The sequence below is a fragment of the Lissotriton helveticus genome, chromosome 4_1, assembly GCF_964261635.1.
Source record: "Lissotriton helveticus chromosome 4_1, aLisHel1.1, whole genome shotgun sequence".
Classification (NCBI taxonomy): Eukaryota; Metazoa; Chordata; class Amphibia; order Caudata; family Salamandridae; genus Lissotriton; species Lissotriton helveticus.
Window position 1 is genome coordinate 2,002,053,638 of NC_136063.1, and position 15,598 is coordinate 2,002,069,235.

Below are 15,598 nucleotides of genomic sequence, written 5' to 3' on the forward strand. Positions count from 1 at the left end.
ATAAGATCCCCCTCATAATCAGGCCAACCAATACCGGTGTCATTCATGGTTTCTCCCAACTCTGAACTATAAAGGGATTGAAAGTGTACCTGCCACACCCCTGCTGCGATGTTAGGCTCAATTGCCGAGTGGAGGCTCCCCGACCCCCCGTTTACTACTCTCCAGAACATTCGGTGATCTCTTATTGCGAGGGAATTAGTAAGCTCCTCCCATTGGTTCTCCTCCCATTCAATTTCGGCGTGGGCGATTAGTTTTTTATATGCCCGTCTGCTTTCTCTTAGCTTCTCTCCACCTAGGCCCTCCTTGATGTTTCTAAGAAGTTCTCCCTTTGCCTTTCTGCAGGCTGTGTTATACCATGGGGATTTATATTGGTGCCCTCTCCTTGAATTCTGTACATTACTGAAAAGGTTGGGGGCAGCACCCTTTATGAGGTCCTCGTGGGCCTGGTATAATTTGTCATGGGAATCTTTGTTGCCCACCCCAAAGACTAGATCTCCCACAATCTCAAAAATAGGGATTAGCCCTGCGTAAAGCCTCGGGAGTTTCTCTTGGCTCGAAGCCAGTTTTTCCCACCTGATTCTTCTCCTGTTGTTGCCCAGTAGAAGTTCAGGTTTGTTCTCATCCCCAGATGTTATAGAGGTTTGAACGCCAGGGTGAATGAAATCAAGTTCAAGGGCATTGTGGTCGCTATCCAGTCTTTCAGTAACCCTAAAGTCCTGGATAGCTGGCCAGTTCGTTATCTGTACCAAGACATAATCCAAGCGAGATTCTCTTCCCGCTCTGTTAAAGGTGGTTCTGCTAGGTACATCGGAATTAATACGCCCATTACAGGCTCTAATTCCAAATTTTAGGGTAAGAGCTGTGATCTGCAATGCTACGGGAGTCCATGCCTTTGGGGGAGGAGCTTCTACCGAAGGTACTGACCACCTGACCTCTTCTTCCATTGAAAAGCCTTCTAGAAGGCCGGGGAGTGGCTCAAAATGGGAGTTTAGATCCCCTCCCACTACATAGGGTAGATCTCTTGGTATTTCAGCTAAATAATCTGAAAGTTCATCTATGGTGGGCGATTCCCTAGCGACTCCCACTGGCCTGGAGTAGATGTTTATCAAAGCGAGTTTCGCTTGGTTCGGCCAGGTCAATAGAACCACAAGGATATCGTCAGATGGCACCGGTAAACGTGAAGCCGCGCAGCCTAGGTGGGATGCCACCCAGGTAGTAAGTCCACCTGAAGGGCGACCTTTGCCCTCCCACCTGGCTGGGATGGAGAATGACTGGTAACCCTGGTGCCTATGTTCTTCCCTTGCCCAGGTCTCCTGAAACATACAAACGTCCCCAGTCTCAATGTAAGTTACCCAGTCTTGAGTGACCAGCTTATTGGCTAGTCCGGCCACATTCCACCAGATTAGTCTCAAGTGCTCAATAGGAGGAGTTGCAGGGTTAGAGATATGGGGGGAAACAATACCAGATACTACACCAACTGCTAGATCGAGAACGTTATCAGCGGTAAGTCCAGTTGGCTCAGGGAGATCACAGGGACCATTGTCCGAGGTCACAGAGTTGTTTAAGAGCAGTCAATCAACCCCATCCAGCCCGCTCAAACAATTAAAACGGTTGTGGTGGAAATAGGGTGTATCAGGTGGTTGGTTAACTGGACGTGCAACATATTCCTTGTGTCTGGGTCTCCGTTCCACCCTTGTCCAATTGCCTTGTGGCTGGTCATAGTGCATACGGATGGGTGGAAAGAAGAAGGAGACTGGCAGAGTCTGTATGGTGGAGTCCAATGATCTATTTGCCCCGGCGCAGATGTGTAAAACAGTACCGGGGTCTCGGAAAGTCACCATGATGCAGTCCCCTATTACTGTTTTCCTCGTCTTCCCCAACCATGGCACCCTTCTGACCATGATGATCTCATTATTAAAATGAGGTGGTAAAGCTCTGTTCCAATTCAGCCATTTGATGACTTTCCTCTTGAGAGATTGGAAATTTTCGTTTTCACCCGTTTCTAGAGGGGGAGCACCCGCCAACACCACCATAAGGCTGTTAGCTTCCCGTGGCAAGTCCGGTCTCCGTGGTCTCGGAGCGGGCTTGCCGGGGGGAGGAGAAAAAGTACTAGCATTGGCTAAGTCCCCAAGATTTATGGCTGGTACAGAACTGTGGTGAGCTAGGGCTACTGACTGGGGAGGCATGGTATTTGAAATGTTGGGTGGGATTGTGACTGGATTAGCCATGAGTGGCTGCAAGGGAGGAGCAGCAACGGCGCCCTGTTGGGCTCCTGCGTTGAAGGGAGGGTTTTGTATGTTGGGGAGGGTTCCTGTAGATGGATTGGGTCCGGTTGTTCTAGTCTGCTTGCTAACCGTGGTGTTCAGACAGGTTAGGGTTGCCTCTAGGATGGTAAGCCTGATCTCTACTTTTTTCAGACTCTCGCTGATAGGCAACATTAGCGATCTGAGTAGGAATTCTATATTCCCCAGGGATGTAGCAGGGGGTGCTGTGTTAAGCGGGTTGACCCCTAGATCACTATTGGCAGCAGCGGTGATAGTGTTCATGCCCTTGATGGGAGTGGCGGTGTGCACATTCTCTCTAGGCCTATCGGGGATGAATACAGGCTTGTGTTTTTTACCAAAGTCTGAGTGGGGTATCTTGGCTTTCCCTTGCCCCCCCCTTGTCTTCCTACTGCGCTTGTTGGGTGGAGGGCCATGCACCTCCGCCACAACAATTTGCTTGGCCTTATTTTTCTTGGCTTTGGCTACGGGGGGTGTTTGGGTAACCAAATCAACAGACATACTAGTGGGGATTAGGAGTGGGATAGCCTCCGTAGTCTGCTCGGGCAACGTACCGGGGTTGAGGGTGCTATCCCGTAGTAGCAGGGGGACCCCTTCTTGGGATGATAAATCCTGACTACCGTTAAGGGTGCTTTCCTCTTGGGAGATCGGATAAGGAATTATCTCGCTAAGAGGTCTATTTTTCATATTTTCTATGGAGCGGCGATGCTCTGCCCTGCGCTTTTCTAAGGAGCTTTCCTTTCCCCCTTCACCCTTAGCCGATTTAAAATAGTTGTCCAAAGTCCCAGTGTTGCCTCCCCCCGCCCTTACTGGAGTTTCACATAGGGCTGGTGAGGGCATGCCCGTATCCTATTCCGTAGTCCAAGTGCAATCAAGAAGGTGCAGGCGAAAGAGGGTGGGCCCAGCCCAGCCTGCTTTGGCCCCTGACGGCCACAGACGGTCCCGCCCTTGTCCCGGGCTTAGCCCGGCAGCCGCCCGCGCGCGTCCCGCGATTCGCGTCTGATGGAGTAAAGATGTAGTTGATTGGGACTTGGAGGCGCGGCCAGCCGGGAAGAGTCTCCAGGTGCGGCGTCTCAGCAGCCGCTTGGGAACCTGGGACTCGCAGTCCCGCTGCGCCGCTGTTGGTGATGACTCTGCCTCTTTCCGCCCTCGTAAAAGCCCGCACTGCAAGCTCCTTTGGTGAGTCCTTGATGTGCAAATCAGTCTCAGGTATCCCTTAGCCTCGAGCGGCTCCCGCGAAGCGGGGGCCGCGAGGCGCGGTTTTATCAGCCCAGGAAAGGAAGGCGCAAAGAGGGGGAGGTGCGGCCAGCCGGGAAGAGTCTCCAGGTGCGGCGTCTCAGCAGCCGCTTGGGAACCTGGGACTCGCAGTCCCGCTGCGCCGCTGTTGGTGGTGACTCTGCCTCTTTCCGCCCTCGTAAAAGCCCGCACTGCAAGCTCCTTTGGTGAGTCCTTGATGTGCAAATCAGTCTCAGGTATCCCTTAGCCTCGAGCAGCGAATCATGTTCGCCGTGTTATAACTTTATTTGATTACACTAATGTAACCCGGGAGCCATTATGTTTAATTTTGTTAGATGCAGAGAAAGCCTTCGACCGAGTCGCATGGTGCTTTTTGTGGGATGTTATGAGGCGTCGGGGCTTTGGGCAAGAGTTTATAACATCTTTGCAGACTCTGTACTACCAACCTATTGCCCGCATTAGCACCATGGGACTCGTGTCGGACGTAGTTCAAATACAAAGGGGGACAAGGCAAGGCTGCCCTTGCTCCCCCCTTCTATTTTCATTATGTATTCAGCCGTTTTTAAGAATGTTGGAAGAAAGTACTAGGATACAACCCGTGGCGGTACAAACTTATCAGTTTAAAGTCCTCGCTTATGCGGACGATGGTGCCGTCATTACTTTTTGTCGAATTATAGCGATGCAGGAGGTTGAACACCTTGCCTTAAAATTTGGTCTGGTTTCAGACTATAAGTTGAATGCTGCTAAGACCCAGCTGTTATGTGCCAATATGCCGAAGTATTCTGATCCTAGGGTATGCCAGGAGGCTACCTATTTGGGGATCAAGTTAAGGGTCTCTACAACTGCCCTGGTTAAATCTAATTGGGAGGGTCTTCTTGCGGGGGTAAAGAAACGACTATATCAGGCGGAATGTTTGCATCTCTCTCTAGTGGGGAGATGCAATTCATTAAAAATGATGATACTCCTGCAAATACTTTATTTCTTTAGATGTGTGCCTTTAGAAATCCCTAAGGCAAGCTTGACACAGCTTCAAAATATTTGTATGCGCCTTACGTGGTCTGGTGGTAAGGTGCGTAGGGCCGCACCATATATGATTTTACCAAGAAAATTAGGTGGCTGGTCAGTACCAGACTTTGCGCTTTACTACTATGCTTGTATGATACAAGGCATAAATGTCTTGTTAACTGGGGATACGCCCTTGGACATTGCGGAATGTCCATCTATATATCAGATGCTTCTGGGGGTAAAAGCGAGAAATTGTCTATTTTTGTATTTGGAGTGGAGCTACTATAAGCGCACGAGATTTAAGATTCTGGCGGCAGCATATAAAGTTTGGCGGGTTGTAAGGAATATGTTTTGTTTTGGGAAAACTTCTTGGTATACCCCTTTGGTATCCTCAATATTTTTACCAGTGGATTTATGGGATCGAGTTGTTTATTATTGGAGGGGGAAGGGTATAAAGATGGTGGGGGATCTGTATAGCGAAGGTTGTCTGAAATCCTTTGAACAATTGAGGGAACAGTATCAGCTACCTAGGGAGCACTTTGCCAAGTATTTACAAATTAGGAACTATTTGGTGAACAGTGGAGGCACTTTTTTAACTAATTTTTTGATAGAAGATATTAGGAAAACTGCAAGGATAGGTGTGTTATATGGTCATATGTTAAGTACGAAGGCTAATCATATTGAACAACAAAATCTTAAATGGGGGACCAAATTAGGTAGGCAAGATATACAGATCGAAATCTCTTTAGAATTGGCTAAAAATGTGTTCCTCTCGGCTAAGTTATCCGCGCTGCATTTCAAGTCACTCTTTAATCTATACTACATACCAGATAAGGTTTCAAAATAGTCGGGGGATGTTATTGGTAAATGTGTCCGCTGTGGTCATCCATCTGCAGACGACCTTCATATTTTCTTTGGTTGTTCATCGTTGGTAAGGTTATTAATGCAGGTGGACAAATGCTTATCAGATATTGTTGGTAGTCCACTTCGATTGATAGCCACGCAGATTCTTTTAGGGGTAGAAATGGGATTAGAAGAGATTGGCACACCAAGTCAACATGTTAATTTAATATTCTTAGCAACGGCTGTATATAGGCTTAGTATTGCATCCTGTTGGCTGCAGCAGGAACCGCCCTCTTTTGAAATGTGGAGGGCACGCTTATTCACAGTTTATGATATGGAGTATAGTCTATATGCCCTGAAGGGTTATCGAAAGAGAAAGCTTGGTGAACAAATATGGGGGGGTGTGAGGCGGTACTTAGAGCCTGAAGTGTAAATCCTGCTCATGTTTATCTATGTATCAAAACTACTCATATCTCTTGTATCTTTTGTCTTGGTTCTCAATGAGATTTTGTAATTATAATTTACGAATGCTTTTCTGTCCTGCCAGGACATGCAGCTGGTTCTTTACATTACGTAGGTTTCTTTATTCCTAATTTGGGTTGATGGTTTAAGACATTGATTTTGGATACTGAATTGAACGGCTGCAATCATACATTTTTTGTTATGTTTAAGTGATTCATTCCTATTGTCTCATGTACCTTGCAAAAATAAATAAAATAATAAAAAGTATTGTTTTTTTTGATAAATTACTAAAATTAATATTACACTTAAAACAAATTGATACCCAGGTATTAACATTTGTACATGTGTATTAATACTCTTCCCCACCCATAAACAATATGTCACTAATACCCTCAAAAGTATTCGAAAAAATTTAAACATTATTTAAAATTATTTAGAATACTTAAATTATATAAAAAAACATACTTTACATTTAACAATAAATAAAAAAAATCTACAACATAACTTACCTATATCACTTACCTAAAATTGCTTTGTAATGGTATGCGATGTAATTTCTCCGATTTTGTACAAGTGAAATGTCAGCCTAACTATAACGTCCCTGTAACCTTTGTTTTATTTTCAGTTACCAGAGGGTGCTTAGAACCGCGTTTTCCCTGTGTTCATTCCCATAGGACCTTTAGACATAGCTACAGGCAGGAAGGTAGATATTAGTTCAAGGGAGTAACTTTATGTGATTTGGTGTAAATCCATTCCGTAGTTTCTGAGAAATTTAAAGAAATTCCCAGTTGTATATATAGGGATGTGGTAGATCCATGACCCCTCTTGTTCTGGTACTAAGATCTGTTTGGCTGCCAACACTTCAAACCAGGAAGCGTTGGCAGTCATCTTGTAAGATGGTAGAACCAAGTCACAAGATAAAACATTACAAAAAAGAAAAGGGAGCAGGGTAGAAACAGCCTTACCTCTTTGTGGGCCCCACTGGGACCGCCCCGGGCCAAATGGGAATGTAAAAAATAATAATTGGGGGGGGTGACATTGTATCCGCGATTCCCACTGAAATGTAAAGAAATATAGGACCATGGGTGAGCCAGGTCCCGGGACAAGTGAAAATAATGATGCAGGCCTTTCTCAGCCCCCATAACCCCGGGGATTGCCACTTCCCCAGGGCACACTCATTTTCATTTTAAGAAAATGTGGGCAAACTGGCCATGGGACTGCCACCTGCCTGGGGCACAAATACAATAATGAAGGGGGTCCTTTGCGGATTTCACAAAGGAGGGGGACTGCTTTACCCCTCTCCAGGAGCTCTACATGGCCATGGGACCGCCAATTCCCAGGGCCATCTCCAGCAATATCGTGGTGTTCCCAGCTCGGGACATTTTAGTTTGCTATGGCTTGGTGAAGGCAGTGCACCCAGAAAGTCATAGCAAACAAGTGTTCTGCTTTCAGCAAGCTCTGGCTTGCTGAAAGCAGAGCAAGTGTTGGTTACCCTGCCCGCTGTGAAGCGAGCAGGGAAACAGACTCTTTGCTTTAGCAGCTCCCTGGCTCTAAAAGCAATGCATGATCCTGCAGGAGGCTGGCAGCTGGTAGGCACTGCAGGGGCCTTGAAGCTCCCCCTGCGGTCCTCAACATGAAAATGTGGGTGCCCTCAATGGGACCAGGGCACCCACACTACAGGCCGTGGGATTTCAATGTTGGGTTTCGGCAACCTTTCTGTGCCGGCCTTTCCAACACAGAAAGGCTGTCGAAACTCGTCTGTGGGTGCAGAGTCCGAGGTGGCACCTATGATGCCACCCTGTTGATCCCTGCACCCTGTGGCAGGCCCCTCAAGGTGCCAGCCACCGGGTGCAGGGATGAACTGCTTTGCCTATTTTACAATGGGAGCATGCATTCCAGCAGGAGTACATGCTCCCATTGTAAAGTATAGGAATGCGAGCAAACAGTGTTCAGTCTCATCCTAATTAGTCGGTCGGGACTGCAAACTGGTTGTCGGTCAGTCCCATGACTGAGATGATGTTGGGTGTAGGAAACTCCCCCCATACATCATAATAGATCCTGAAGTGTTTTACTCCAAATAGAACATCATAGTCTGTGTTTAGAATCTGTTACATTCCTCAATGTACAAAGGCATGCATTTAACATTCTCAAATAGTTTGGAAACACTGAACACTGAATGCTGTCTTTCACAGCATTGAAACGCCAAAATTGTAAAATGGCATCGTAATCAGGCGGCCGGACTGTCACTGCCAGACTGCCAGACCACCATGAGTTTGGTGGTTCATGGACCGCCAAACTCATATTCAGGCCCTAAATAGCTGATTTAATTTAATTCCCACCTCATTTTTTGAGTTACCTTGGTGCAGTTTGAGGTTTCAAAGGTGCTGATTATCTATGCGTTTTTCTCTGAAAACTAGATATTGTCCCTATAATTCTTCATTTCAACTAATCTACTTGTGCCCACTGAAATAATTAATGTTCTCATACTATCAATGTGTATATTTTATTTCTTCACCATTGTTCTCTTAGTCTATTGGGTTCCGTCACTTTTGGCATGATTGTGCCATGCCCCCTTCATGGGGGCAATGTTTTTGACAGTCTGCCCCCATGGGGGGGCAGATCTTACCATTTTTGTTATATAGGGCCCACTAAACCACAAGGTATTTATTTGTGGGGAGTGACCCCTTGGGCAAGGGTCACTCGCAATGTTTGTGGCTGCGTCTGCCCCCATGGGGGCAGATCTTGCCAATTTTATAAAAAATTGGGTCCACTAGACCATCAGGGATTTCTTTGTGAGGAGTGGGCCCTTGGGCAAGGCGCACTCCTTTCTGGAGCATTCATTTGGCCGTTTCTGCCCCCCCCCCCCTGGAGGGAAGATCGGCTAATTTTTTTGTATGGCCTCTAGGCCACCAGGGATTTATTTGTAGGGAGTGCCCCTTGGGCAAGGGTCGCTCCCCTTTGGGTGCAATCTTTCTGGTTGTGTCTGCCCCCCAGGGGAGAAGATTTCACCTTTTTTTTTTTTAATCGGACCCACTAGACCATCAGGGATTTGTTTGTGGGAGGGGCCCCTTCGGCAAGGTTCGCTCCCCATTGAGGAGTATTAATTGGGCTGTTTCTGCCAACCTGGGGGGCATATCAGCTGATTTTTTTTGTATGGCCACCAGGGTTTTTTTTTATATGTTGGGGAGTGGCCCCTTGGACAAGGGTCGCTCTTCTTTATGGGAGGATGATTGTGGCCATTTCTGCCCTCTTTGGGTGGCAGATTAGAAGTATGTTTTTACTCCCATCTGCTTCCAAGGGGGGCAGAAGCCACTAGACACCATTAATTTTTAAAAATTTTGTGTTGAGGAGTGGCCTCATTGGCAAGGGTTGCTCCCCTTTTACAGGGGTGAATATTGTATTTATACTCTTAGGCCCACCTACCACTTAGCTTGGCTGGTGGATTGTGTGTGGTTTGGTGCATTATTTGCCTATGTGATTGAATTTTTTTTTCTCCTTTTTATTCCAGTGTAAAGCTTTTGATTATTGTTTGCGGTTTTGGCAGTGGTTGTTCTGCAGTTTTGCAAATGCTCCTTTTTTTTTGGTAAGAGAAACATTTTTGTTGTATTTACTCCAAATGAGTAATATTGCCTTGCATGAATGATTTTTTTGCAAGTGGTGTCATTATGGCAGCATATTTAGTTAGAGTTTTGAGCATGAAATTCTTTGTGAAGTGTTTTGCATTGTCTTATGTGTAATTTTCTTTTCTTTTTCCATTTTCTTTATAGTGGGATATTGTTGATCCTTACTGTGTCTGTACAGAGTAGGTGGTGTTGAGTCTTACTGCTTCTGGCAAGTTAGTGGTATCGTTTTGGAGTATATAGGTTTTTGTGATAAAGACACATTTTGTTTATTACTTATTTTACTAAGTGTTTGTTGTTGTTGACTTGTCTGATAAGTTACCTTTATTATTAAGGATTATGGCTAGCCATAGAATACTGCTCAGCAGGTGGTTGGTATGCTTTTCCTCTGAGCTGGACTATGAGACTGACAGTGTGTCTGAGGGAGAGGACGGAGTGCAAGATTCTGACAGTGAGTTTTCTGTCCATGAGGAATCATCTGATGATGAGGCTACTCTCAGTGCAGATGAAACTACTCTCAGTGCAGATCAAGTGCCTGTTTTAGAGGAGGGCACTGATGTATTGATGGTGCAGCAAGATACACCAAGATTGCAGCCTGATGCTGCAAGGCTTCCTACTTGAAGTGCTGGATTCTGGGTTGATCCAAACATGGTGCAGCCAGTGTTGCCTACCTTTAGTGGTGTTGCAGGGTGTAGAGTGGATTGTGAAATTGTTTTTGCCTATACAGTTTTTTCAGTAGTTCATGGATGATGTATTTTTGGCTGAGATTGTTGAGCAGACTAATTTGTGTGCTGAAAAGTTTTTGAGGGACAACAGTGCCAGACTTAGGTCCCTCTCTAGAGCTACCCGGTGGACTCCCACAATTCTGTATGAGATGACGAAGTTTTTGAGTTTGAATTTTTTGATGGGCTTGATAAGGAAGCCTTCTTTGGCTTCATAATGGTCTACCAGTCCCTTGATGGCAGCAGCCATATTTCCTGCAATTAGAAGTCATGATCGGTATTTGCTTTTGCTTCGGATGCTTCATTTTGTTGATAATGCTGTGGCGTTGCCACAGATCACCCTGACTGTGACTGTCTTTTTAAGATTCGGCCTTTTCTTGATCACTTTGTAGATTGATTTTCAGGGATCTATATTCCAGGGAAAGAAATATCTGTTGATGAGTCTTTGGTCCTGTTCAAGCGCGTTTGGTTTTTAGGCAGTACATTCCTAGCAAGAGGGCACATTATGAAATTAAGATGTATATGTTGTCTGAGAGTAAGACATGATATGTCTATAATTTCTTGGTGTACACTGGTAGGGATTCCACTATTGATCTCACTGGTTGTCGTCCACTTTTGGAGTTTCAGAGAAAATTGTGTGGGATCTTGCTTGAGGACTGTCTAACAGAGGTCATCATTTGTACCTTCATAACTTCTACACTGCTGTGCAATTGTTTAAGGAATTGTTCAAAGAGGACACATTTGCTTGTGGCACAATCCACTGTAACCGCATAGGTTACCCAAAAGAGCTTTTTGCAAAAAGCTTCAGAGGGGACAGTGCAGTGCCTTTCGTAGTGAGGAACTGCTAACTGTGAAATTTGTGGACAGGAGGGATGTGTACATGCTGACTACAATTCATGATGAGAGTACTTCACCTGTGACTGTGATCAGGGTTATGAAGTGTGCAAACCTGTGTGCATTGTAGACTACAATAAGCACATGGGTGGTGTTGATAGAGTATATCAGAGGTTGGAACCTTACACTGCTGTTTGAAATGCTTATATTTTGTATAAGAAGTTGGCCATTCATCTCTTCAATTTTAGCAACTTTTAATTGTTTTGTTGTGTTCAAGGAATGTTCTCCTGCGTAAAAGATGACTTTCGTTCAGTTTCAGGATTCTGTGATAGGCAGCCTTGTTGTAGTGGAACAGGCAAGTGTTCCTAGAGTTGGAATGGTAGAGGATGTGGCCAGATTGAAAGATTAACACTTTCCTGATTTAATTCCTCCCACGCCCAAACAAACCAATCCGTATAAGAGATGTAGAGTCTGCTTGAAAGAGGTATGAGGAAGCAGAGTTGTATGCACTCTGCCGATTGTCCTTCTAATCCTGAGCTGTGTGTGCCCGCAAGTTTCAGATTGTATCAAACTCAAAATAGTTTTTGGGAGCAACCGTGAGTCTAATAGTGTACTGCCCGGTCTGTATGGTTTTATATAGTTGTTGTTCAGTTTCATGTTTGGCAATAGAATGATGTATTTAGTTACTGCTGTTTAATGACGGTGTGAGTGGACTGGCGCTTGGCTGATGGTGTACGTTGACTGGCGCTTGGCTGGCAGTGTGCGTGGACTGATGCTTGGCTGGTGGTGTGCGTGGATTGGTGCTTGGCTGGCAGTGGCAGTGTGCATGGACTGGAACTTGGCTGGCAGTGTGAGTGGGCTGGTGCTTGGCTGGCAGTGTGTGTGGGCTGGTGGTGTGCATGGGCTGGCGCTTGGCTGGCAGTGTGCATGGGCTGGCACTTGGCTGGCAGTGTGGGTGGGATGGTCCTTGGCTGGCAGTGTGCATGGGCTGGCATTTGGCTGGCAGCATGGACTGGTGCTTGGCTGGTGGTGTGCGTGGATTGGCCCTTGGCTGGCAGTGGTGGTGTGCGTGGACTGGTGCTTGGCTGGCGGTGTGCGTGGGCTGGCACTTGTCTGGCAGTGTGTGTGGGCTGGAGGTGTGCGTGGGCTGGCACTTAGCTGGCAGTGTGCATGGACTGGTGCTTGGCTGGTGGTGTATGTGGATTGGCACTTGGCTGGTGGTGGCGGTGTGCATGGACTGGCGCTTGGCTGGCAGTGTGCGTCGACTGGTGCTTGGCTGGCAGTGTGTGTGGGCTGGCGGTGTGCTTGGGCTGGCGCTTGGCTGGCAGTGTGCGTGGGCTGACACTTGGCTGGAAGTGTGGGTTGGATGGTGCCAGGCTGGCGGTGGGCTGGCATTGGGCTGGCAGCGTGTGAGTGGAGACTTGCTTCTGGTCATTATGCATTCTGCTAGTCAACGTAACTGCAGATACTATGTCAACCACCAGCCGATGTGATTGCTGTGTCTGTCATGTGAGCCTATGAAAGTGATGGGCCCTTGAATGGCACTGTCTGTTGATGTGAATGTTGTAATATGCTGGGCCAGCGACTGGCGGTGTGAATGGTCTTGTGTGTCACGTATGAAAGGTGAGTGAATGGCCTGTAGAGAGGTTGGTGCTTTGCTGTGGCTTTACAGCTCACGAGCTGTGAGTCATTGGTTCAGGTTTTTAACCTTTTAAATATTAACAGTGCATTTCCTTTTTGTGAAATCTCTTGTTAATAGAATTTTATGCTCTGAACCTACACTCACCCTAGTGCCAAATCCAACCAGTAGGTGTGAGTACTTAAGGAATTGTTCATTTTGAAGGAATATTTGACTTTTCTGTCTCTCTCTGTCAGGGTGTACATTGTCTCCACATTGTCTGTGGATGTGAGAGTTGTAATGTGCTGGGGCCACAGCTGGTGGTGTGAAAGTGTGTGTCAAGTATAAAAGGTGAATGAATGGCCTGTAAAGAGGTTGGTGCCTTGTTGTGCCTTTACAGCTCACAAACTGTGTCATTGGTTCAGGTTTTTAACCTTTGAATTATTAACAGTGCATTTCCTTTTTGTGAAATCTTTTGTTAATAACATATACATTTTGAACCTTTCACTCACCCTTATGCCAAATCCAACCAGTATGTGTGTGTACTTGAGGAACAGGTGGATAGGCAGTCATATTTGTCATTTTGTCTTTCTGTGCTAAAATGTAGTCTGTCTCTAGGGAAAATTTGCCAACTTTCGATATTTCTGTAAAGTTAAAAAAAATGGGGAGTGCTGGATGGGGTGCCTCTCTTGGATCCTAACAAGTTTTTTTACTCACAATGCCATGCAAACCTCAACATGCGACTATAGTCACACATTTTCCTTGCATTACGGTGTCAGAAAATTCTATTGTCAGAAAAAACACAATTTTCCTACCACCTAGCATTCCACCCAGGTCTCCCGATAAAAATGGTACCTCACTCGCATGGGTGGGTTAAGTACCCGCCACAGGCACGGGTCCAAAACTATAGAGGCGACATCAAAATTACATATCGCAAAACAACCTGGTTTTGCAAGGGGGGTCTCCTGGGTTTTTATCCCCAGCCTTTGCGGCCATCTTGGGAAACTACCAAACCCACACATTTCTTAAAACTGGACACCAGGGGGAGTCCAGTGACGCATGGCTTGCTTGGACCGCCCAACGTTTTCCTACGCAGAATCCCCTGAAAACCTCATATTTTGATGAAAAAATCACAACCAGAAATGTCCCTTTGATGTAACAGTATATTGCTTGCAAACAGCTGTCACAATAAGAAGTTACAGGTTAAAACATTTGCACAAATGGCTGTATGTTTCAACTAATTTAAAAATATTCCTATATTCAACTGTTAGTTTCTATAAAGAAACCTTAAAGGATTTACAAAAATTACCCCTTGCTGAATTCAGAATGTTGTTTACTTTTCTAAAGTGTATGGTTTTCCAGGATCTATTATTGCTTTCATACCCATTTCTACCATTAACTGGAAGAAGGTTGAAAGTACTAAAATTAGCAAAAGTAGGCTATATCCCAGTGAAATGCCAAATCTGTGTAAAAAATGTTGGTTTTCTGACAAAAGTCTGTAAATCCCTAAAAGTTGGGAAAATGGTGATTTCAGCCTCACAAACCCTTTGTTGATACCATTTGCAGGGGAAAAACCAGACACTTTCATTTGCAGCACTTTTTTCAATTACCCCCAAAAAAAGATTTCGCTGTATTTTGGCTAATATCTGGGTCCCCTCCAGGGGAATCCACAAACCATTGTTACCTTTAGAATCCCCATGATGTTGGAAGAAAAGGATGCAAATTTGAAGTGGATACCTTATGTGGTCAAAAGGTTACAGGGGCCGAAGCACGAACTATCGCAAATAACCCAAAAAAGGCTTAGCACTGGGGGGGAAAGGCCTAGCAGTAAAGGGGTTAAATAAAGTCTTTGGTTCATTTGTGCTAAATACCACTACACTGGTTCATAATGTTGGGCCCAATTTAGAGTGTGATGGACAGGATACTCTGTGGAAATGGAAATAGAGTAGCCTATATGCTAAACCCTTAGTCTGCCACCTCAATTTTGAGCTGATGGAGATCTGCTCCACTGGCTTAAAACTACCTCTGCCGGCCAAAAGTAGTACTGGCTGTCAGAGGTAAGCCATCCGGCCTCCTGCCCTATTAATAGTTGGAGGTCGGATTGCTATTTTTGTACTGTATATCACCACCAGGGATATAGTTGTTCTGTAGGACAATATAAAACAAATGGCCTTCAACTTGGATTAAAACTCTCATAGTGTTGGAGCCATTCGTTTTTTCCAATCTTTCTGCTGTGGGAGTTTGTTTTAACACACTAAGCAGGTTAATGGCCTTGTATGAGTCACCACTATAAAGTTAGGGTCGGCGGTGAACTCAAAATTTCACGGACTGAGTAAAGTTAGGGTTGTTTTCTGATTTTGCTGCATCAGACTTTAAATATGTAATGGTTTTCGTGTTTGGTTCTTGAACAAGAAAGGTAAATGGGAGCTGAGCAGTGAGGTCTAGAAACAAGCAAGGGAGGCTTGCTAAAACCAAATTCAATACTGTATTCAAAATTAAATGTCAACTATTTATGTCTGTTGCAATTTACACAAATTCAATTGCAAGAAGAAATAGGTGACTGTTGTGAGAAGGTGACATGTGGTGATTGGTGATGTTGACAGTACACTATATACAAGGCAAATAAACGTGCAGTCAAAAAGGGGAAGAGAGTTTCTGTTTGTCCTCATGATTTTCGCACATATGCTACAGGATCTATTAAATTGAATTTGTAAATTGCGACAGCCATAATTAGTTGACATTTAATTTTGAATACAGTATTGAATTCTAACCTTGGTGTGTGTTATGTTATGTTAATTTCTTTTTCTCAAATCATTGTTTTGCGTTACAAGTAATCTTTATGCTCTAAAAGCAATTGAAACCCCGACAGAACCATTTGTTTTTGTTTAATACGTATACCCAGGTTCTGAGGGACACCGGGTCGCCCCATTATTGTTTCTAATAATCGCAGATTTGAAGCTGGCTTATCACTGGTAA